At 44.2% G+C, this 24,764-nt stretch overlaps 1 long non-coding RNA gene and 1 other non-coding gene across 2 annotated transcripts in view; one reads left to right on the plus strand and one right to left on the minus strand.

Moving 5' to 3' along the window:
* LOC134809138 (uncharacterized) overlaps positions 1 to 24,764 on the plus strand; it is a 67,631-nt gene that overhangs the window by 29,650 nt on the left and 13,217 nt on the right. The gene's annotated exons all lie outside the window — the stretch shown is intronic.
* LOC112206619 (U6 spliceosomal RNA) lies at positions 11,829 to 11,935 on the minus strand. Its single transcript, XR_002941028.1, has one exon. It is a non-coding gene; the product is annotated as a U6 spliceosomal RNA (small nuclear RNA).

The raw sequence follows: 24,764 nt of genomic DNA on the forward strand, positions 1-24,764 counted from the left end.
GGCGATTTTTTTTTTTTTTTTTTTTTTTGAGACAGAGTTTCACTCTTGTTGCCCAGGCTGGAGTGCAATGGCCCGATCTCACCTCACTGCAACCTCCACCTCCCAGGTTCAAGTGATTCTCCTGCCTCAGCCTCCCGAGTAGCTGGGATTACAGGCATGTGCCACCACGCCCAGCTAATTTTGTATTTTTAGTAGAGACGGGGTTTCTCTATGTTGGTCAGGCTGGTCTTGAACTCCCCACCTCAGGTGTCCCACCTGCCTTGGCCTCCCAAAGTGCTGGGATTACAGGTGTGAGCCACTGCGCTCAGCCATTGCAAGGGGATTCTTAATCCTAAGGGTTGCAGAGGGACGAAGGTACATCTTCTGCAGCTTCTTTAGGCTGAATAGGGGCCATGATATTCCTGCTTAACTATTAGGGTCTCTCGTATCCAGGGTAGAGAGGCGCTCAGTCAGACAGCATTGGTATGCTGAGGGCCATTCATAACTCCAAAATTTCAACAAAAGGTAATATCCAAAGTCAACCAATTGGTGCTGCAGTCTATTTCCTTTGGGTCAGGGTTCTCTCCAGTATTGTCCCTTTGAGGTTTGTTAGGAAGAGGTTACTGGAAAGGGATTCTGATCTAGACTCCAAAGGAGGGTTCCTGGATCTGGTGCAAGAAAGAATTCAGGGTGAGTCCACAGAGGAAAACAAAAGCAAGTTTATTAAGAAAGTAAAGGAGGCAGGGTGCAGTGGTTCACATCTGTAATCCCAGCACTTTGGGAGGCTGAGGTGGGCAGATCATAAGGTCAAGAGATCAAGACCATCCTGGCCAACATGATGAAACCCCGTCTCCACTAAAAATACAAAAATTAGCTGGGCATGGTGGCGCACGCTTGTAGTCCCAGCTACTCGGGAGGCTGAGGCAGGAGAATCGCTTGAGCCCGGGAGGTGGAGGTTGCAGTGAGCCAAGATCTTGCCATTGCACTCCAGCCTGGTGACAGAGCGAGAGTCCGTTTAAAAAAAAAAAGAGAGAGAAAAAAGAAAAAAGAAAATGGCTACTCCGTAGGCAGAGCAGCCATGATTAACTTCATAATGCCTTTTGGTCATTCCTATTTTAACTCCTGTGGATTGCAAGGTCGTGTCTTTTGTCCATTTTAAAAACGGGAGTAGGGTGTTGTCCTCTTCATATTGATGGAGAAGAAATTTTAGATCTTATGTTCTTCATTATATGACAAATAGTGTTTTTTGAATTTTAATTTTGTTTGTGGTGCTTCCTGATACACAGAAGGTAGGCAGATGACTATAGTCAAATATATCAGTTTTTCTTTTTTGAGTCTTTCCTTTTTGTCTTTTTCTCCTCTTGCTTGAAAAGTCAAGCAATATTCTCTTGATATCAGAAAAAATATTAATCTATATTTTATCCTAGTTTTTCATGGCTTCATTAAAATAATAGCTCTTTGATTGATTTGAAATTTATTTTATTTTACTTTATTATTATTATTTTTGAGACAGAGTCTTGCTCTGTCGCCCAGGCTGGAGTGCAGTGGCATGATCTCAGCTCACTGCAACCTCTGCCTCCTGGGTTCAAGTGATTCTCCTGCCTCAGCCTCCCATGTAGCTGAGACTACATGTGTGCGCCACTATGCCCAGCTAATTTTTTGTATTTTTTGTAGAGATGGGGTTTTGCCAGGTTGGCCAGGCTGGTCTCAGACTCCTGGCCTCAAGTGATCTGCCCGCCTTGACCTCCCAAAGTGCTGGGATTAGAGGCGTGAGTCACCACGCCCGGTTGAAATTTATTTTGATACATGGTATGAAACGCTCAACTTTTTCCTGCCCCAAATTGTTAATGAATTGTTCCTGCATTATTTATTGAGCACCCCACACAATTCCCCAGTAATTAATTTTTTTTTTTTTTTTTTTTTTTTTGAGATGGAGCCTTGCTCTTTCGCCCAGGCAGGACTGCAGTGGCGCGATCTTGGCTCACTGCAAGCTCCGCCTCCCAGGTTCACACCATTCTCCTGCCTCAGCCTCCTGAGTAGCTGGGACTACAGGCGCCCCCACCGCACCCGGCTAATTTTTTGTATTTTTACTAGAGACAGGGTTTCACCGTGTTAGCCAGGATGGTCTCGATCTCCTGACCTTGTGATCCGCCCACCTCGGCCTCCCAAAGTGCTGGGATTACAGGCGTAAGCCACCGCACCCGGCTTAATTAATTAATTATTTTAGACGGAGTCTCCCTTTGTTGCCCATGCTGGAGTGCAGTGGCACGATCTTGGCTCACTGCCACCTCTGCCTCCCGAGTTCAAGCGATTCTCCTGCCTCAGCCTCCAGAGTAGCTGGATTACAAGTGCGTGCCACCATACTCGGCTAATTTTTGTATTTTTAGTAGAGACAGGGTTTCACCATTTTGGCCAGGCTGGTCTTGAACTCCTGACCTCAAGTGATCTGCTTTCCTCGGTCTCCCAAAGTGCTGGGATTACAGGCATAAGCCACCGCGCCTGGCTGAAATTCTCCATTAATTTAAGTGCCACTTTAATCAATACTAAATTCCTGTGTAGACTCCGGATGGTTTTCAGGCTTATTCTTTCATAGCTATGTCTATTCTTTGACACTGCTTTAATTATTATAATTTTACAACCCATTTTATATCTGGTAGATGAAATCCATTATTTATATTTTTGAAAATTTCCTTTATTATTTAACCTCTTTTATTTTCCATTCAAACTTTAGACTGATATTTTTAACTTGTAGAAACTTTGTAGCCAGGGCGTTTTTTGCTTTTTTTTTCAAGATGGAATTTCGCTCTTGTTGCACAGTCTGGAGTGCAATGGTGTGACCTCTGCCTCCCAAGTTCAAGCGATTCTCCCGCTTCAGCCTCCTGAGTAGCTGGGATTACAGACGTGTGCCACCACACCTGGCTGATTTTGTATTTTTAGTAGAGATGGGGTTTCTCCATGTTGGTCAGGTTGATCTCGAACTCCTGACCTCAGAGATCTGCCCACCTTGGCTTCCCAAAGTGCTGGGATTACAGGTGTGAACCACTGCGCTTGGCCTTTTTTTTTTTTTTTTTTTAGTTGGAGTCTCACTGTTGTCACCCAGGCTGGAGTGCAATGTCCAGCTCTCAACTCACTGCAACCTCCGTCCCCAGGTTCAAGTGATTCTCCTCCCTCATCCTCCCAAGTAGCTGGGATTACAGGTGCCCGCCACCTAATTTTTGTATTTTTAGTAGAGATGGGGTTTCACTATGTTGGCCAGGCTGGTCTCGAACTCCTGACTTCAGGTGATCCACCCGCCTCGGCCTCCCAAAGTGCTGGGATTACAGGTGTGATCCACTGCGTCCGGCCCTAGCCAGGTTTGAATTGCAATTCCATTAAACTTTCATATGACTTTAAGCAGAAATAATCCATTTGAAATATTGTTTTCTTATCCTTGAATATGGTATGTTCTCTAACTGTGCAGATCTTTTTTTATATTCTCCACAAAGTTTTGTCACTACTTCAAATACTTCTGCATATATCTTTTTTTTTTTTTTTGAGATGGTGTTTCACTTGTCTCCCAGGGTGGAGTGCAATGGCGCGATCTCGGCTCACTGCAACCTCCTCCTCCCAGGTTCAAGGGATTTTTCTGCCTCAGCCTCCTGAGTAGCTGCAACTACAGGTGCCCGTCACCACGTCCTGCTAGTTTTTTGTATTTTTAGTAGAGATGAGGTTTCACCATGTTGGCCAGGCTGGTCTCAAACTCCTGACCTTAGGTGATCCGCCTGCCTTGGCCTCCCAAAGTGCTGGGATTACAGGCATGAGCCATCACACCTGGCCCTGCATATATCTTAAACATTTTATTTGTAGGTTAAAAAAATCAATCAATCAATCAATCAATCATTTATCAATCTATCATCTGTCAACTGGGATCATCTCCCAGGGGACATTTGACAATTTCTGGACATATTTTTAGTTGTCACAACTGGAAACTAGCTATTGGCATCTGTTGGGTAGAGGCCAGGGATGCTGCTGTACATTGTACAATGCCCAGGGCAGCCCCTACACACAAAAATTATTAGTGTCAGATGTCAGTAGTGCTTACATTAAGCAACTGTCATCTAGCCGGGTGTGGTGGCTCATGCCTGTAATCCCAGCACTTTGGGAGGCTGAGGCGGGTGGATCATGAGGTCAGGAGTTTGAGGCCAGTCTGGCCAACATTGTGAAACCTTGTCTCTACTAAAAATACAAAAAATTAGCTGGGTGTGCTGGTGTGTGCCTGTAATCCAAGCTACTTGGGAGGCTGAGGCAGGAGAATCGTGTGAACCTGGGAGGCGGAGGCTGCAGTGAGCCGAGATCATGCCATTGCACTCCAGCCGACAGTGTGAGACTCCGTCTCAAAAAAAAAAGAAAAAGGAAAAAAAAAAAGAAACTGTCATCTATCTATATTGTGAGTGAAGTCTTTTCCCCACGGATTGTCCTACTGACATAGCAGTATCTTGGTCAGTAACAGAGGAGATCTGTTAAGCATGTGAGGGGTTGGTCCATGTTCTCTAGGTGTTTGTTCCAAGCCCTGGGAGGAGCAGCCTCCTTTGAGAGGCAGCATCCCTTGACTTCCACAGAGCCCAAGAACACGATGGTGTGTGGCCCTTGACCGTGGCTCCGCCTCTTACAGGTCTCTTAGAGAGACTAGGTGTCCCAGAGGAGGTGTCTTCTGGGGAGAGACCAAGAAGGCCTGAAAGAAAATCCATGATTCCATTTAAATAAATGTCAAGAACTGGCAAAACTCACATCTGGTGATGGAAATCAGAGGTGTGGTTGCTGGGGTTGGGGAGAGGATTGAGTGGAAAGGCTGCAAGGGAAGTTTTGGGGATTATTTCTGGCACAATGAGCCTGGGTGATGGAGAGTGTTTTTCCCCAGGACTTTTTATTCTTTAAACAAGGCACAATTATAGCTGCAGTAACCCCCCTCTTTTTTTTTGAGACAGGGTCTTGCCCTGTTGCCCAGGCTGTAGTGCAGTGGTGCAATCACAGTTCACTACAGCGTCAGTCTCCTGGGCTCAAGTGACCCTTCTGCCTTAGCCTGAGTAGCTGGGACTACAGGCATGTGCCACCACGCTTGGCTAATTTTTTTACTATTATTTATTTTTGGTAAAGACAGCGTCTCACTATGTCGCCCAGGCTGGTCTCCAACTCCTGGGCTCAAGTGATCCTCCTGCCTTGGCCTCCCAAAGTGCTGGGATTAATTACAGTTGTGAGCCACTGTGCCCGGCCATCAGAAGCCCCTTGATATCCTGCTCTGGCCCCAGCTCATTCCCCTTTCTGTCTCCCCAGAGGCAGCCAATGTCCAGAAATTGATAAGTTATCTTTCACATCCATGTTTTTGTATTTTTTCAAGCAGCGTAGTTTGGTGTGTTTTTTTTTCAATTTTTTTATTGCAGTAAAATATACATAACATAAAATTTACCATCTTAACCATTTTAGTATATTAAGTACATTGATTAATTTAATTACTCACCTAATTAAGTAATTAAATAATTTGGTATATGAAGTCCATTTAGCATATTAAGTACAGCGATATTAAGTATATTCATATTGCTATGCAACCATTACCACCATCCACCTCCGGAAGTCCTTTCATCTTGCAAAACTGAAACTCAGTACTCATTAAGCAATGACACCTCCATTCCCCCAGCTCCTGACAACCACCATTTTACTTTCTGTTTTTATGAATTTTGCTATTCTAGAGACTTCATGTAAGTGGAATCATATAGTATTTGTCTTTTTGTGTTTGGTTTATTTCACTTAGCTTAATGTCCTCAAGATTTATCCATATTGTAGCATGTGTCAGAATTTCTTTCCTTTTTAAGGCTGGATAATATTCCATTTTTGTGTGTGTATGTAGATACACACACACCACACACACACATACATATGCACACATACATACGGTACCACATTTTGTTTATCCATTCTTTCATCAGTGGACACTCGGGTTTCTTCTACCTTTTGGCTATTGTGAATAATGCTGCTGTGAACATGGGTGTACAAATATCTCTTTGGGACACGGCTTTGAATTCTTCTGGGTGTATATCCAGAAGTCTAATTGCTAGATCATATGGTAATTTTATGCAGAACTGCCATATTGTTTTCTACAGTGGCTGTATCATTTTACATTCCTACCAACAGTGTACAAAAGCTCTGATTTCTCTGTATCCTTACCGACACTTGTTTTTTCTCTCTCTCTCTCTTTTTTCTTTTTTTGAGACGGAGTCTTGCTCTGTTGGCCAGGCTGGAGTGCAATGACATGATCTTGGCTCACTGCAACCTCTGCCTCCCAGGTTCGAAATTTCAAGTGATTCTCCTGCCTCAGCTTCCCGAGTAGCTGGGATTACAGGCACACACCACCATGCCTGGCTAAATTTTGTATTTTTAGTAGAGACGGGGTTTCACCATATTGGCCAGGCTGGTCTTGAACCCCTGACCTCAGGTGAAGTGCTGGGATTACAAGTGTGAGCCACTGCGCCTGGCCTCTCTCCCCTTTATTAATAGTAGCCATCCTAATGGGTGTGAGGTGGTATCTCGTGTTTTCAATTTGCACTTCCCTAATGATTAGTGATGTTGAGCATCTTTTCATAGGCTTATTGGCCATTTGTATATCTTCTTTGGACAAATGTCTACTCAAGTCCTTTGTCTGTTTTTGATTTGGGTTGTGTGTTTTTGTTGCTTACTGAGTAGTGTGTTTTTAAACATTACGCTTAAAGTATCACATTGTGCATATTTTTTCTGCATTTTCTTTTTCACTTAATATTCTTTTTAAATTTTTTTCAAGACAATGTCTCGCTCTGTCATCCAGGCTGGAGTGCAGTGGTGCGATCTTGGCTCACTGCAACCTTCGCTTCCTGGGTTCAAGTGATTCTCCTGCCTCAGCCTCCCAAGTAGCTGGGATTATAGGTGCCCGCCACCATGCCAGGCTAATATTTGTATTTTTAGTAGAGTTGAGGTTTCCCCATGCTGGCCAGGCTGGTCTTGAGCTCCTGACCTCAAGGGATCTGCCCGCCTCGGCCTCCCAAAGTGCTGGGATTACAGGTGTGAGCCACCACACCCAGATCCACTTAATGTTCTTTACTTAATTTATTTTAACTGCTGTATAATACTCTACTGTGTTGCGTACTTCTCTTCTCCAATCTTCTGTTATTGGACATTTAGGTGGTTTCCAATTGTTCAGTATGACACTGCTTCAGTGAACATCACTACTTGTTTGTGTATATTTATTTTTTATACAGTCATAATATTGTTTTTCAGTTGGTTCTCTTGTGTTCTCTAGAAAGACAATATTATCACAAACTGAAAATAATACTTTTGTTGCTTTCTTTCCTGTAGTTATGATTCACATCTATTTCTGGTCTGGTACATTGCTTAGAAATTTCAGAACAGTAGTAAACAGCAGTGGGAACAGTGACTATCCTTGTTTTGTTCTTGACATTAATGAAGTTGCCTCCTGAATTTCACTGTTAAGGATGACTTTGGCATTTGGTTTGAAATGTTAATTTTTATTTATCATCTTGAGGTATTATTTTTCATTTGAATTTATTAAATGAATTTTATAGACTAATTTAAATATTATTATAGTTTTTTCCTTCTACAAATTGTTATAGTAATAGACTTCTAATATTGAAACAACCTTGGAGTTTTTTGATGTATTATTCTCCCAGTCTATTGCAGGATTATGTTTGCTTGTATCTTTTTAGTATTTTTGTATGTATAACATATTAAGTGTGATTGGCCTGTTTTTGTTGTTGTTGACTATCTTTTAAGTCACAGTTACAAGGTTTTGTCTTTCCTAATAGGACATTATTGAGATATCATTTACATAAACTACACAAACCTTAAGTGTACAGCTTGATGAATTCTGACAAATATATATACCTCAGTCACCATCATCCAGATCAAGATATAGCACATTTTCATGGTCCCAGAACATTTCTTCATGGCCCCTCCAGTCAATCTTCGATCCACACCCCAGCAACCACTTCCCTGATTTCTATCACCAGAGATTAGTTTGGTCTGTCCTGTCCTTGAACTTGTCCTATATATGATCATATAGTTTGTATTCCTCAGTATCTGTTTTCTTTCATTCAACATAAAGTTTTTATTAAAAAATTAAAAAAAGTTTTTTAAATTTGTTTTTTGGAGATGGAGTCTTGCTATGTTGCCCAACCTGGAGTGCAGTGGCTATTCACAGATGTGATCATAACTCACTGCAGCCTCAAACTTCTGGGCTTAAGTGATCCTCCAGCCTCAGCCTCCTGAGTAGTTGGGACTACACGGTGCCTGGCTGCATCATGTTTTTGAGATTCATCCAAAATATTATATCAATTGTTTTGCTAGCTTTGTAAAATGAACTGATAAGATTTACATCTTTTGGCCAGGCATGGTGGCTCATGCCTGTAATCCCAGCATTTTGGGAGTCTGAGGCAGGAGGATTGTTTGAGCCCAGGAGATGGAGGCTGTAGTGAGCTATGATGGTGCCATTGCACTCCAGCCTGGGTGACAGGGTGAGACCCTGTTTCAAAAAAAAAAAAAAAAAGATTTACATCTTTTTCTTTTCATGCCCTGAAAGAGCTAATGTTACAAAATTTATTTGTTTTGTGAAAGGTGAGGTAACTCACCTGTGAAATCATCTGAGGCTATAACCATTTTAGGAGGCAATATTTTAAGAACTTTCTTTAAACTTCTCCTTTATTATTGTTCTATTCAGATAGTCTAGTTTTTGTTGAAGCAATTTTTGAAGCAATTTTTTAATGTTATGTTTTCCCAGAAAATAATCCATTTCATTGCAGTTTTGAAATTATAAGCATATAATTGTAGGTAGAGTCCTCTTAGAGTTTTAAAACCTATAGTTTCCCTTTTGGCATTTATAACATTTATTTGTATTTTTTCCTTTTTCTTTTTTCTTTTTTTTTTTTTTTTTGAGACAAAGTCTTGCTCTGTCACCCAGGCTGGAGTGCAGTGGTGCAATGTCAGCTTACTGCAATCTCTACCTCCTGGGTTCAAGAGATTCTCTGCCTCAGCCTCCCAAGTAGCTGGGACTGTAAGTGCACCACCATGCCTGGCTAAGTGTTGTATTTTTTGTAGAGATAGAGTTTCGCCATGTTGGCCAGGCTGGTCTGGAACTCCTGGGCTCAAGTGATCCACCCGCCTCGTCCTCCCAAAGTGCTGGGATTACAGATGTGAGCCACCGTACCTGGCCCAAGTTAACTTTAATGGCAAAGTTGGAGAATACAAGATAACTTGTGATTTGCATGTGGCCAGACTGCATAGAAAAGGACCTCTGGCAGCATCTGTAACAAAGTGGACTGGTGTGATGTCAAAGAAATAGACATTCCTATAATGAAAGAATGTCATGTAGAAATGTAGCATCCTAATTTTTAAAGTATTTTAGATTTGGTTGGGAGAAGAATCTGTCACTTACAAAATAAGGAGGAGGAAAAAATAAACAATTTAGCTTTTTTTTTTTTTTTTAGAGCTATACGGTTTACGAAGTGCTGTGGCCTATATGTGATAAACTATCTAAATTTGTCTTTTTTTCTCAGAACAATACGAACATATCAATTAATCTTAACAATATTGCAAGTGAGGCATTATGACTCCCATATTGCAGACAAGAATGAGGCTCAGAGAGGTTAAGCAAATTGTGCAAGTTCATAGAATTTGCAGGTGGCAGAGGTGGGATTTACATGGCGGTCTCTGATTCTCTTGGCCTGTCCCTTATCATCACCACGAGGTCACAAGATGGTTGAAGAAGGAAGAAGGAGAAAGGGTGGAAAACAAAGGGCAAAAAAGAATGTGTACCAGCCCTGCCTTTTGTGACATCTCTCTGAAGTCTACCCAGCAGCCTCTTCTTAAGTATCATTTGCCAGACTATGCTATGTGGCCACCTCTCTTGGCAGAGGAAGCTGGGAAATGCGGCGTTTTAATTGGACTGCTTCCTTGGGTGAAACCAAAGCTCTGTTAGGAAGAAAGATTTGAGTTGGCAGCCAGGAGTCTCTGTGAAAGCCAGGAACAAAAGCAGCTAAGGTATCCCTTTCTTTGGCTAGCTAGAAGCTGTTCACATGGATAGCCTTTTTTTTCCCCCCTTGGCTTTGGATAATGTGGATTATTTTCATGCAGTAGAACCAAATTTTCAATATAGTGCATGCATTTAATATTTCAATATGGCGAGTTCACTGGCTTTTTCTGTCTTCAGACAAGATTTTTATGATGGTCCCAAATCCTGTTAAGATTTGATCTGAGTTGTTTTGCTAAATAGCACTCAGTGTTTTAAGCTCCCTGAAAGTGGTTACCCATGGTTTTCTAGGCTTTTCTTTCTGTGCCCTCTTCCCCAGGACCATTTCCCCTCTGTCCTCTTCCCCACTTCCCATTCTCCTTCTCCACCAGTTCAATTGCTGTCAACTCTTACTGAAATCTCAGCTCATGCAATTCCAGAGAGAATCTCTAGTTCAACGAGTTGGGGTTGCAGACAGGGAAACTGAGGCCCAGAAAGTCAGGGTGATCTCTGGCAAGGACTAATGCCCTCTGGCTCTCCTCAGTCTTCTTGAAGGAAGGTCAGTGATTCTTACTCCCAGGAGGAAAGACAGAGAGCGAAGGCCCTGAAGTAGGAAAGAGACTAGGGGCATTAAAGGAAACAAAAGGGGGCTGGCATGGCTGCAGCACAGGGAGTGAGGAGGAGATTGGCTTGAGCCAAAGCTAGAAGGGTCCTCAGGACCACGGGAAGCCAAGGCATGCAGGTGATGCTGAGGATATGGGGTGTATTGGCTTCTGAAGGGTATCAGCTGGGAAATAGTGTAATTTAGCTTAAAATCTTAAAGGGTCCTTATGCCTGCTTCATAGAGACATATTGGGGAGGGCAAGAACACAAAAGAGGAGAAGAGTGAGGGCTACTACAGTTGTCCTGGTGAGAGATAATGGAGGCTTGAACTAACGTAGAGGCAGTTGGGTTGGAGGGATGAGTGGATGGACGTAGAGTATATTGTCAGGCTTTGATGACAGATTTGGGGATGGGAGTATGGGAGAGGGGAAAGGGAAAGAATCCTAGGGTTCTGTCTTGTGCAAATAAGCAGATGAAAGAGCCCTTCATGGAATTAGGGAGCACTGGGGGAGGAAAATATTGGAGTGGAAGATCCAAAATTCACTTTTGTGCTGAAATTTCCGTGATACATTCTTATGGAGATGTCAGTAAGGTAGCTAGATGTATATCATGAACCAGATTTTTCTGTTTTATTTCTAATTGGCTATTGTTATATATAGGAAAACTGTTGCTTCACACAAATAGATACTTTTTTTTTTTGAGATGATCTCACTCTGTTGCTGAGGCTGGAGTGCAGTGGTGGGAACATGGCTCACTGCAGCCTCAACCTCCTGGGCTTAAGTGATCCTTAAACCTCAGCCTCTCTATTAGCCTGGACTATAGGCATGCACCACCATATCTGGTTGATTTAAAAAAATTATTTATTTTTTTTCTGTAGAGACGGGTCTCGGTATGTTGCCCAAGCTGGTCTCAAACTCCTGCGTTCAAGCAATCCTCCTACTTCAGTCTTCCGAAGTGTTGGGATTATAGGCATGAACCATTGAGTCCAGCTGCAAATATACTTTGTATTAGACCATTTTACTGGCCTCTCTTGTTAGTTTGAATAGCTTTTCTGTGATTTTTTTGGTGTTCTCATATGTAATTATATTGCCTGCTAATAATGATAAATGTGTTTCTTCCTTTCCAACCATTTTACCCCTTATTATTTTTCTTGTTTTATCACATTAGCTATAGTAGAGGTCCTTTTACAGTTAGCTTTTTAAATGTATATAATTTTTTCTTAAAAAATATGGAATGCTTCATGAATTTGCATGTCATCATTGTGTAGGGGCCGCGCTAATCTTCTCTGTACTGTTCTAATTTTAGTATATGTGCTGCCAAAGCGAGCACTACAGTTAGTTTTAATGGTAAACATAATATTGATATTTGACCAGCTAAGAGGAAGATGATTTTGAGACAAAGCTTCGAGGCAGTATATACAGCTCAAATTATGACAGAAGCTTAGATGTGGTGTGATAATACATTTGAATAAGGTGGTGTCTTAGTTCTTGCTGCTGTAACACAATGCCACAGACTGGGTAATTTATATTGAGCAGAAGTTTATTGGCTCATGATTCTGGAGGCCGGGAAATCCAAGATCAAGGGGCTGGCATCTGACGAGGGCCTTTTTGCTATGTCATCTTATGGTGGGAGGGCAAAGAGAGGGCGAGAGAGTGAGCAAATGGTCAAACTCACAGCCTCAAACCCTTAAATTCATTCATGGAGGTGAAGCCTTCATGACTAAACACCTCCCATGAGGCCCCGCCTCCTAACAGGCCCCACCTCCTGACACTGTTGCATTGAGGATTCTGTTTCCAACACATGCTTTTCGGGAGACACAGTCAAACCATAGCAGGTGATAACCGAAGACATAAAAAGGGATATAAATACCAACTCTCTTACCCTCATACTCATAGCCAGAAGAATGGTCTGTCCATAAAACATGATCACAATGCTTCAAACCTGAAGCATGGTGGTCAAATTGACAGGAAACTAAGAATATCTAAAAGTAAAGGTTAAAGTTGGGTAGAGTGTGTTCATTTGGAAAAGAGAACAGAGAAGAAATTGATCATAATTCTCAGTTTATGAACAGCTGTAAAAAGGTAGGATGAAAAGAAATAGACAGATAGGTATATTTTAAAATCAGTGTCCATGGTGAAGCTTAATCTTCCAAAATATCCTGTAACAACTATAATTTATGTAATGCTAGTATGCATATAACATATCACTTGGTTTCCCCATCACCTCAGTGATATAGGTAGTAATTCACATTTATCCACAGTTTGACATTTTCTAACATGCTTAGATTACCTCATTTGATGTTTACATTCTCAGGGCTTGCTCCCTTGCAATTAAGGCTACAATAAAAATCCATCTGCTTTTAGTTCTTTGAACGCAATGTCCTGCATTCTCTCTACTCGGCCTTTGTCCATGCGGCCCACCTTGTGATGCCTGTTTCTCCTTCACAACCCAGTTCAGCCCCAAGGAAAGGCCTCTGTTCCATTGTCAGAAGGGAGAGGTGAGTGTAGCCTGCAAGGCCTTGAAGGAATTCAAGCCAGGTAGCAGGTATAGCACAACTCAAATATGCTGCCGTAAGCTTTGCTGAGCTCCCTTGCTTTAGGGAAGAAAAGAAAAAGAAAGTCCTCTTTAGCCAGCTGCATTTCTTTTTCCCATTTCCAGAGTGTACCAGGGAGGGTACACATGTGATTGTCCATGGGCTCACCTTTACCCATCACTCCTCTGGGGCAGATGCCAAATCATGTGTCTCGTGATGCAAGAGCTTCATGGGGGTGGAGCAGGGTTGGGTGCTGTCTAAGAGGGAATGAATGGCCCAAAGCTCCAGGTCTGGACAGTCTGAGACCCTCTTGCTGGGGAGTAGCATTTTGGGAAAAATGAAATACACTTGGCTGGATCTGAAACTTTCTGTAGTTAGGTCTGGTTGGGTGGAAGGGGATCTTGGGTGGCCTTCAAGCCTTGGAGATCCCCAATCCAAGATCTCTAAGGACGTATACCTAGAACCTTCCAGCTTATCTGCATCGTCAGTGTTTCTCACTCTTCTGTGCATGCCCCAAGTTGTCTCTGCTGTCAGGCTGCAAGATTGTTGTGGAAACAGGCTGAGCCCATTCCATCTTGCTCAGTCACAGGGCCTTGTCTGGTGCCTGGCACACAGAGGGCTGCAGCAAGTGTTGGTTGATTTGAAACCACAGTTGAGCCTCCTGCCTCAGCATCTCAATCAGTGCTCCATAGCCAGTCACGTGGCTGCCTACAAAGGAGAAGAAGATAAAAGAATCCCAGGTGACTTTGTGGGTTAAAGGGGTTTTAAAGCTCTTGCTTTAGAAGCTCAAGTAAAACTTTCATCCTGTGTTGACTGGATAAAGCATTCTGTCAGCCATCCGGGGCTCGTCTAGGACTGGGGGCAGGGGAGAAGGGAGAGCAATGTTGTCACTTTAATTGCATTGGCATAAATATTTGATATTCAATAAATTAGATCTGGAGCAAGGAAAACATTCTTGCAAATGGATTTTTTACCTGGAGCCCAGCCCCATTAGCAGAGGAGTAGAGGGCAGCCTGCCCCAGGGCCGGTAATTAACTCAAGTGGAGCAGAACTAAGCATTTTTGACAGCCTTCCTAGTCTGGAATTAACTGTCATCTTGGAGGGAGAAAGAAAGTACACTGTCACATTACGGGCTTATGAGAGGTTCTCCAGTGCTGCCAGCCCCCTGAGTTTACTTATGTCTCCCCTTCATGCCCTGCAATGTTATTTTCATCATTAGAGACAAGTTTAAAAGCAACTAATGATGTATTTTATATCCACGTACCAGAATCACAGATTTCACCAAAAGAGAAGACGTTAGCATGGTAATTCAATTTTTTTTTTTTCTTTTTGGCAGTTGTAATGAAACAAGATACAGTGGATGCTGTTAGAAGTCACAACACTGATATCTGGAGATAGTACAAGCTGGATTTTTTTTTTTCTCTTCTCTGTATCAGTACTTGCCTGTAATGAGCATAGCTTAGCCACTGTCTGTGCTATCTCCCCCCGCCCCCACCCAGTGTTTATGAAAGTAGCAATTGCTTCTGAGAAAAGGCAAAACCATTGGAGCCTGAAGCTCCTTCTAGAAGCCACTGCTTGTCTTGTTCCGTGGAAACTGATACTGTGGAAATTGGAGTTGTGCCGGGTCTGGTTGGCAATGTGTGCGCAGGCAATTTTTTATAAGGTTGCAGATCTCAGCCAGACTCTCAGCTAGGCTGGGTGTGAGGATGGGGTCTCCAGCGATGCTCAGCTGGCTTCAGAGGGAAGGGCTGCCTGTGCATTTGTATGTGTTGAGAGGGGTGAGCTGTGCAGCCTGGTACACAGATCGTGAACATCTGCTTCTCATAGATCTTCTGCCTACTTCCACAGCAGTAAAACCACGACTCACTGCCTTCATCACTCAGCCTCAACACTGCTTCCCTCATGCCCTACAGACAATGGGAGCTGGAACCGCCCTTGATTTCCCCCTTTCTGTCATCTTAAGCACAGTGGCCTGAGGCTGACCCTCCTCTTAGAACTTGACCCTCTTCCTCTGTCCGGCACCACTCCCTGCACAGTGGTAAGTCTGAAGATGTGATCATGTTCCTTCTCTGCTTGAAAGTCTCCTCAGCTTTGGCTTTTTTCTTGATGCCCCAGCAGGGGCCCCAAACCTTGGCTGTTCATTAGAATCTTGGAGACCCAGGCTGGCTGGACCAGAGTCCACAGAGTTCGCGCCCAGGCAGTGCGGAGGGCAACCCATGGTTTACAGGATCAAGCCCTAAAATCTTAGCCTAACATCTTAGCCTCAATGGCCTCCTCCCCTTTGGGCCCCAGAAGGCACGGGGCTCAGCCACAATCCTCAACCATGCACACTGCCCCTCAACTCTTCCCCTGGTTAACTTCCACTTATCCTTTAGGACTCAGTGAAATGTCACCTCCTCTGTGAAGCCTTCCCTAATTTCTCAGGCAGAATTATGGTCATTCATTCATTCGCCCATTCTCATTCAGCAAACACTCGCAGGATGCCTGCAGGTTCCACGTCCTGTGCTGGGTACTGAAGATGACTTAGCAGCAAAAGGACAGATGCCAGGAGCTTTTCTGCTAGTGGGGAATACAGAGGAGACACAAGCAGAGCAGACAGAATCAGGGGAGGCTTCCTAGAGGAAGTGATACATCAGGGTGATCTGAAGGGTGTGTACGAGTTAGCCACAGGAGTGAAGGTGGGGAGAGGGGAAGGCCTTGGGTAGGAAGAGAGTGTGTTAGAGGACAAGAAGGGTGAGACCAAGGCATAAACAGGCCAGGTTCCAGCCATCTCCCCGCAGCATGTGGTGTGTCTCCAGTGGGAGAGTGCTCAGTAGGTTTTTGTTTGTTTATTTTTTATTTTATTTTATGTTTCTTTAGAGACAGGGTCTCGCACTGTTGTCCAGGCTGGAGTGCAGTGGTGCAGTCATAGCTCACTGAAGCCTCCAATTCCTGGGCTCAAGTGATCCTCCTGCCTCAGGGGCCCAAGTGGCTGGGACCACAGGTGTGTACGACTGCACCCAGCTAATTTGAAAATTTTTTATAAAGACAGGGTCTCACTATTTTGCCCAGGCTGGTCTCGAGCTCTGGCCTCAAGTGATCCTCTGGCCTTGGCCTCCCAAAGTGCTAGAATTACAGGCATGAGCTGCCGCACCCAGCCTCAGTAGGTGCTGGTGGAGTGTAAAGTCAAGCGAGAGGGCCAGCTGTGGGGCAGTGGTGGACATTGAGGTAGAAAGCCAATGTCAGGGATGGGACAGGATATTCCATCCATTAAGATATAGGCGATGGGGTGTCCTTGCACTTTAAAGATATATACATAAGTTTAGGGCCCTGTGAGGCTGGTATTATTATTTCCATTTCACACAGGTAGAATTTGAGGTTCCAAACAGTTAACTGACATGCCCATGGTCATTCAGCTAGTAAGGGGCAAAGCTGGGACTTGAACCCAGGCAGGGTGACTCTGGAGCCTGTGCTTTTAACCCAGACTGTCCCATGCAGCTACAGCCTGACCTGGCTTCTCACCAGAGCTGGTCGTTCCTCTTTCACCCCCTCAACCAGCCCATGCCTGGCTCAGGGCTGTTTCCCGGCATCTGTGGGACATTTGAATTTTCAACGATGACGTTCAAGAGGGAAACAGAATTTTTGTAAAGAGAGTTCAGAACCCTTTGAGAGAATGACATGAGACCTGTGGTAGCTGTTGCATTACCTTCAGGTGTTGGGGAAATGCAAGAGTAGTCAGCTGCCCTCCTGAGAGCCAGGCCTGGGGAGAGCACAGTTCGGCACCCCCCTTGTTGCTGCTGGGCTCCCAAATGCTTGGGGAGCATTTTCTGTGCTCTGTCCATGTCAGCACCATATTTTATTAAGACATTATTGGCTGGGCGCGGTGGCCGGCCAACATGGCGCAACCCCATCTCTACTAAAAATACAAAATTAGCCAGGCATGGTGGTGCACACTTGTAATCCCAGCTACTCGGGAGGCTGAGGCAGGAGAATTGCTTGAACCCAGAAGGCGGAGGTTGCAGTGAGCCAAGATTGTGCCACTGCACTCCAGCCTGGGGGACAGAGTGAGACTCTGTCTCAAAAAATAAAATAAAATAAAATAAAATAAAGTATATATACCCATTTACCACCCCCCAGATCTAGATATAGAACATTTTTAGATTTCCAGAAAGTTCCCTTGTGCCCCCTTCCAGTCAATCTCTGCTTCCCACCGCTAGGTAACCACTGATTTCTATCACTATAAGTTATCAGCTTTCTATCATTATATGTTAAATTTGTTGTGCCTGTGCTTGAACTTCGTATGATAATCATAGGCATATACTCCTATTTTGCCTGGCTTTATTTGCACAATATAACGTTTTTGAGATGCATCCAGTGTTGTTGCTGGTGGCAGTAGACTGTTTTTTTTCATTGTTGTCTATAGTATTTTGTTGTAGGAATGCATGCAATTTCTCCATTCTTCTGTTGATGGACATTTGTGTGGTTTCCAGTGTGGGGCTATTAGGTATAAACTGCCACGAACATTCCCATGTAGTTGTGTCTGTGGACAGGCCGTGCTTCAGTTTTGACAGTCCAGGTGATAGTGGAACTTTCATCTCTTCAGCTTTCACTCCTAAAGACTTTCTAAAAATACCCTCATTTGCTCTCTCTCTACACATGGGTGAGGGAAGAATAAAAGCCTCTAAGGAACAGAGGAAAAAGTTCTTGCTGGGAGATGGACATTAGTGCATCAGCAAATCTCATCCACTCTAGCTCCACAAGCTTTCTTTTTTTTTTTTTTTTTTTTTTTTTTGAGATAGAGTCTCGCTGTGTCACCCAGGCTGGAGTGCAGTGGCACGATCTCGGCTCACTGCAACCTCCGCCTCCCAGGTTCAAGGAATTCCCCGGCCTCAGCCTCCCGAGTAGCTGGGACTACAGGCACCTGCCACCACGCCCGGCTAATTTTTTATTTTTAGTAGAGACGGGGTTTCACCATCTTGGCCAGGCTGGTCTTGAACTCCTGACCTTGTGATCTGATCCACCCACCTCGGCCTCCCAAAGTGCTGGGATTACAGGCATGAGCCACCGCGCCTGGCCAACAAGCTTTCTTAAATGTGTCCGCTTGTCTCTGTTTTCCCAGCTCCCACTGGGGATAGGGCCATGTCCATTTCTTCCCTCCTCTCTGATCTGGTCTACTCAATTCTACACTTGCTACCCCCCCAGTTTATTCTAAACATGAGAGCCAGGGAAGTCTTTTCAATACCAACCAACCCCCAACCTTCCATGTACCATTAAGGCCCCCCAAAGCTTCCTTCTACCTTAGGAGAAACTTTAAATTCCCCATCCTGCACTCTAGGCCTGACAGCACGTAGTTCTGCCTACCTGCCCTGCCTCCTATCCCTTCCCACAAGCTCCGAGTCTTTGCACTGGCTGTTCCCTCTGCCTGGAATGTGCTTCCCAAGGGAATCTGCATGACACACCCTGTCAGGACTCTTCCAATGGTACCTCTGTAGAGAGGCCTTCCCTGATCACCCAGTCAGACATAGCAGCCCCTTCCTCTAACCCACTAATCTGCTTTCTGTCTCTACAAATGTTCCTATTCTGGACATTTTATATGAATGGAATTATACAATATGTGACTTTTTGTGTTTGCCTTCTTTCATGAATCATAAAGTTTTCAAAATCCATTCATGTTGTAGAAGAACTCAGTACTCAACTCCTTTTTATGACTGAATAATATTCCATTGTATGGATATACCATAATTTATTCATTCATCAATGGGTAGGCACTGGGTTGTTTTCATTTCTTTGATTATTATGAATATGCTTCCATGAATATTTGTGGACATGTTTTTATTTCAACATGTTTTCACTGCCCATGGCTGTTTAATTAGTTCAATTGCTCAGTCCCTCTATGTTTAGTTTTTTCAGGAACTGTCAAACTTCTTTCCCAAAACAGCTGCATGATTTTACATTCCCGCCAACAACGCACAAGTCTTCCAATTTATCCACATCCTTGCTGACATTTGTTATTCTCTGTCTCTTGGATTATAGCCATCCTAGTGGATGCTAAGTAGTATCTCATTGGGGTTTTGGTGTACATTTCTCTCATAACGAATGATATTGAGCATTTTCTCATGTGTTTCTTGGCCACTTGTATATCTTTGGATGTCTAAGCCTTTCACTCATTATAAAATTGGATTATGTGTCTTATTATTGTTGAGTTTTAAACATATTTGATATATTCCAAATACTCTTCCCTTATAAGATACATGATTTGCAAATACTTTCTCTCATTCTGTGAGTTGTCTTTTCACTTTCTTGATAGTATTCTTTGGAGCACAAAAGTCCTAATTATTATTATTATTATTTTTTGAGACAGTCTCAGTGTGTCGCCCAGGCTGGAGTGCAGGGGCGTGATCTCGGCTCACTGCAACCCCTGCCTCCTGGGTTCAAGTGATCCTTCCACCTCAGCCTCTGAATTAGCTAGGATTACAGGTGCATGTGCCACCATGCCTGGCTAATTTTTGTAATTTTTAGTAGAGATGGGTTTCTGCCATGTTGGTCAGGTTGGTCTTGAACTCTTGACCTCAGGTGATCCTTCCACCTTGGCCTCCCAAAGCACTGGGATTACAGGTGTGAGCCACTGTGCCTGGCCAAAAGTCCTAAATTTTGATGAAGTCTAATTTATCTATTTTTTTCTTTTGTTGCTAGTGCTTTTGGTGTCATATCTGAGAGATTCTTGTCTAATCCTAGGTCACAAAGATTTCTACCTAACTTTCTTCTAAGAATTTTATAATTTTAGCTCTTGCATTTAGATCTTGCATCCACTGTGAGTTAATTTTTATATATAGAGTGAGGTAGGGGTTCGATTAATTCTTTTTGTAAAGAAATTTTTTTGGCTAATTATCCTAGCACCATTTGTTAAAAAGACAATTTTACCCCCTCTGAAATTGTTTTGACACTTTTGTCAAAAATTAATTGATCATAAATGTAAGGGTTTATTTCTGATCTCTCAATTCTATTCTTTTGGTCTATATGTCTATCTTTATGAAAGTCTCACACTGTTTTGATTACTGTAGCTTTGTAATATGTTTTAAAATTGGGACTTTTCAGTCTTCGTACTGTGTTCTTCTTTTTCAAGGTTACTCTGCTTATTAAAGGTCTCTTGTATTTATATGTTAATCTTAGGATCAGTTTAACACTTTTTGCAGAAAAGTCTGCTCGGATTAGATTGAGATTGCTTTGAATCTGTAGAGCAATCAAAGAATTTTGCCATCTTAGCAAATTAAATCTTGCAATCCATAAACGTGGACGTTTTCCCATTTGTTTAGGTGTTCTTTAAATCTTTTCAAGGATGTTTTGTAATTTCAGTGTAAAAGCCTAAGTATTTTATTTTGTTGCTATTTGAAATGAAATTGTTTTTTAGATTTCATTTTCTGGTTGTGCATTTCTAGTATATAGAAACAAAATTGATTTTTCTATGTTGATTTTGTATCCTGCAACCTTGATGAACTTGTTCAATTATTTTGTGGATTCCTTAGGATTTTGTACATACAAGATCCTGTCTCCTGTGAATACAGGCAATTTTACTTCTACTTTGGAAAAATGGATGCCTTTTATTATTTTTTCTTGTCTGATTGTCATGGTTAGACCTTCCAGCACAATGTTGAACAGAAGTTATGAGTGGAGACATCCTTGTCTTTTTCCTGATCTTAGGCATAAAATTTGCAGTCTTACACCATTAACTATGATGTTAGCTGTGGATTTGTTTGTTTGTAGATGGCCTTTACCAGATTGAGGATGTTTCCTTCTTTCTATTTTTTTTGAGTTTTTTTTTTTAAATCATAAAATGTAGTTGGATTTTCTCAGTTGCTTTTTCTGGGTCCTTTGAGATGATCATGTGTTTTTTGTCCTTTATTCTATTAATATGGTGTATTATGTTGATTAATATTCATATGTTGAACCAATCTTGTATTCCTGGGATACATTTCACTGGGTCATGGTGTATAATTCTTCTTATAAGTTGCTAGATTTGGTTTGCTAGTATTTTGTTGAGGATTTTTGTCCTTATTCATAAGGGATATTGATCTATACTTTTCTTTATTGTCTGATGTCTTTGTCTAGTTTTAGTATCAGGGTAATATTGATCTCAAAGAATGAGTTAGAAGGTGCCCCTTCCTATTCTTTATTTTGGAAGAGTTTGTGGAAAGTCGGTATTAATTTTACTTTAAACGTTGGGTAGAACTCCCCAGTTAAGCCATTTGGTCCTGGGCTTTGGTTTGTGGGAAGTGATCTGATTATTAATTTAATTGCTTTATTTGTTATAGTTTCATTGAGATTTTCTATTTCTTTTTGAATTGGTTTTGGTAGTTTTTTTCTTCCTAGAAATTTCTCAATTTTTCTCTAGGTTATCTAGTTTGTTGGTATACAATTGTTCATAATATTCCATTGTAAACCTTTTTTTTTTTTTTTTTTTTTTTGAGCCACGGTCTTGCTCCATTGCCCAGGCTGGAGTGCAGTGGTGCAAACATGGCTTACTGCAGCTTTGACTTCCCAGCCTCAAGCAATCCTCCCACCTCAGTCTCCATAGTAGCTGGGATTACATGGGTGGGCCACCACACCGGACAAATTTTTGTATTTTTTTTTTGTAGAGATGGGATTTCTCCATGTTGTCCAGGCTGGTCTTGAACTCCTGGACTCAACCAATCCTCCCTCCTTGGCCTCCCAAAGTGCTGGGATTTCAGGTGTGAGTCACTGTGCCCAGCTTATAAACCTTTCTATTTCTGTAAGATTGGCAGTAATGTTACCTCTTTCCTGATTTAGTAATTTGAGTCTTCTCTCTTTATTTTCTCTTGTCAGTATAGGTAAAGATTTGCCAGTTTTGTTGATCTTTACAAAGAACCAACTTTTGCTTTTATTGAGTTTTCTCTATTATTTTTTATTTTCTGTTTCATTTATTTCTGCTCTAGTCTTTATTATTTCTTTCTTTTTCTTGTTTGGGTTAAGTTTGCTCTTATTTTTCTGGTTTCTTAAGGTGGAGGTTTAGGATATTGATTTGAAATCTTTCTTAGTTTGTTAATATTGACATTTCCAGCTGTAAATTTCTAAGCACTGTTTTAGCTGCATCCCATGTATGGTATGTTGTGTTTTCATTTTCATTCATCTCAAAGGATTTTCTAATATACTTGTAATTTCTTCCTTTTGGTTTTTTATTGATACATAGTTCTTATATGCATTTATGGAGTACATGTGATATTTTGTTGCATGCATAGGATCTGTAATGATCAAGTCAGAGTATTTAGAATATCTATCACTTTGAGCATTGGTCACTCAGGAGTGTGTTAATATCCACGTTTGTGAATTTTTCAAATTTTCTTTTTTTTTTTTTTTTCCATTCAACCCTGAGTGGATACAGCACATGTTTCAGAGAGCACAGGGTTGGGGGTAAGGTCACAGATCAACAGGATCCCAAGGCAGAAGAATTTTTCTTAGTACAGAACAAAATGAAAAGTCTCCCATGTCTACCTCTTTCTACACAGACGTGGCAACCATCCGATTTCTCAATCTTTTCCCCACCTTTCCCCCCTTTCTATTCCACAAAACCGCCATTGTCTTCATGGCCCGTTCTCAATGAGCTGTTGAGTACACATCCCAGATGGGGTGGTGGCCGGGCAGAGGAGCTCCTCACTTCCCAGTAGGGGCGGCCGGGCAGAAGCGCCCCTCACCTCCCGGACGGGGCGGCTGGCCGGGTGGGGGGCTGACCCCCCACCTCCCTCCCGGATGGGGTGGCTGGCCGGGCAGAGGGGCTCCTCACTTCCCGGTAGGGGCGGCCGGGCAGAGGTGCCCCTCACCTCCCGGACAGGGCGGCTGGCCGGGCGGGGGGCTGACACCCCCACCTCCCTCCCGGACGGGGCGGCTGGCCAGGCGGGGGGCTGACCCCCCCACCTCCCTCCCGGACGGGGCGGCTGGCCGGGCGGGGGGCTGACCCCCCCACCTCCCTCCCGGACGGGGCGGCTGGCCGGGCAGAGGGGCTCCTCACTTCCCAGTAGGGGCGGCTGGGCAGAGGCACCCCCCACCTCCCGGACAGGGCGGCTGGCCGGGTGGGGGGCTGATCCCCCCACCTCCCTCCCGGATGGGGCGGCTGGCCGGGCGGGGGGCTGACCCCCCTACCTCCCTCCCGGACGGGGCGGCTGGCCGGGCAGAGGGGCTCCTCACTTCCCAGTAGGGGCGGCCGGGCAGAGGCACCCCTCACCTCCCGGACGGGGCGGCTGGCCAGGCGGGGGGCTGACCCCCCCACCTCCCTCCCGGACGGGGCGGCTGGCCGGGCAGAGGGGCTCCTCACTTCCCGGTAGGGGCGGCCGGGCAGAGGCGCCCCTCACCTCCCGGACGGGGCGGCTGGCCGGGCGGGGGGCTGACCCCCCCACCTCCCTCCCGGACAAGGAGGGAGGACGCTCCTCACTTCTCAGACGGGGTGGCTGCCGGGCGGAGGGGCTCCTCACTTCTCAGACGGGGCGGTTGCCAGGCAGAGGGTCTCCTCACTTCTCAGACGGGGCGGCCGGGCAGAGACGCTCCTCACATCCTGGACGGGGCGGCAGGGCAGAGGTGCTCCCCACATCTCAGACGATGGGCGGCCGGGCAGAGACGCTCCTCACTTCCCAGATGTGATGGCGGCGGGGAAGAGGCACTCCTCACTTCCTAGATGGGATGGCGGCCGGGCAGAGACGCTCCTCACTTTCCAGACTGGGCAGCCAGGCAGAGGGGCTCCTCACATCCCAGACGATGGGCAGTCAGGCAGAGACGCTCCTCACTTCCCAGACGGGGTGGCTGCCAGGCAGAGGCTGCAATCTCGGCACTTAGGGAGGCCAAGGCAGGCGGCTGGGAGGTGGTTGTAGCGAGCCGAGTTCACGCCACTGCACTCCAGCCTGGGCGCCATTGAGCACTGAGTTAACGAGACTCCGTCTGCAATCCCGGCACCTCGGGAGGCCGAGGCTGGCGGATCACTCGCGGTTAGGAGCTGGAGACCAGCCCGGCCGACACATTGAAACCCCGTCTCCACCAAAAAAATACGAAAACCAGTCAGGCGTGGCGGCGCGCGCCTGCAATCGCAGGCACTCGGCAGGCTGAGGCAGGAGAATCAGGCAGGGAGGTTGCAGTGAGCTGAGATGGCAGCAGTACCGTCCAGCTTCGGCTCGGCATCAGAGGGAGACCGTGGAAAGAGGGGAGAGGGGAGAGGGGAGAGAGAGGGGAGAGAGAGGGGAGAGGGGAGAGGGGAGAGAGAGGGGAGAGGGGAGAGGGGAGAGGGGAGAGGAGAGAGGAGAGAGGAGAGAGGACTCAAATTTTCTTCTGGTAGTGATTTCTAATTTTATTTCATTGTGGTTGGAGAATATACTTTATATAATTTCTATCATTTTACATTTATTAAACCTTGTTTTATGGCCTAATATATGGTCTATCCTTGAGAATGTTTTATGTGCACCTAACAAGAACAAATTCTCTGCTGTTGTTAGGTGGAATGTTTCATAGATGTTAGGTCTAGTTGTTTATAGGATTGTTCAAATCTACTATTTTCTGGTTGATCTTCTGTCTAGTTATTCCATCCATTATCATAATGGGTTATTGAAGTGTCTAACTATTGACCTTTTGTCTATTTCCTCCTTCAATTCT

Source organism: Pan troglodytes, chromosome 21, assembly GCF_028858775.2.
Source record: "Pan troglodytes isolate AG18354 chromosome 21, NHGRI_mPanTro3-v2.0_pri, whole genome shotgun sequence".
Taxonomy (NCBI): Eukaryota; Metazoa; Chordata; class Mammalia; order Primates; family Hominidae; genus Pan; species Pan troglodytes.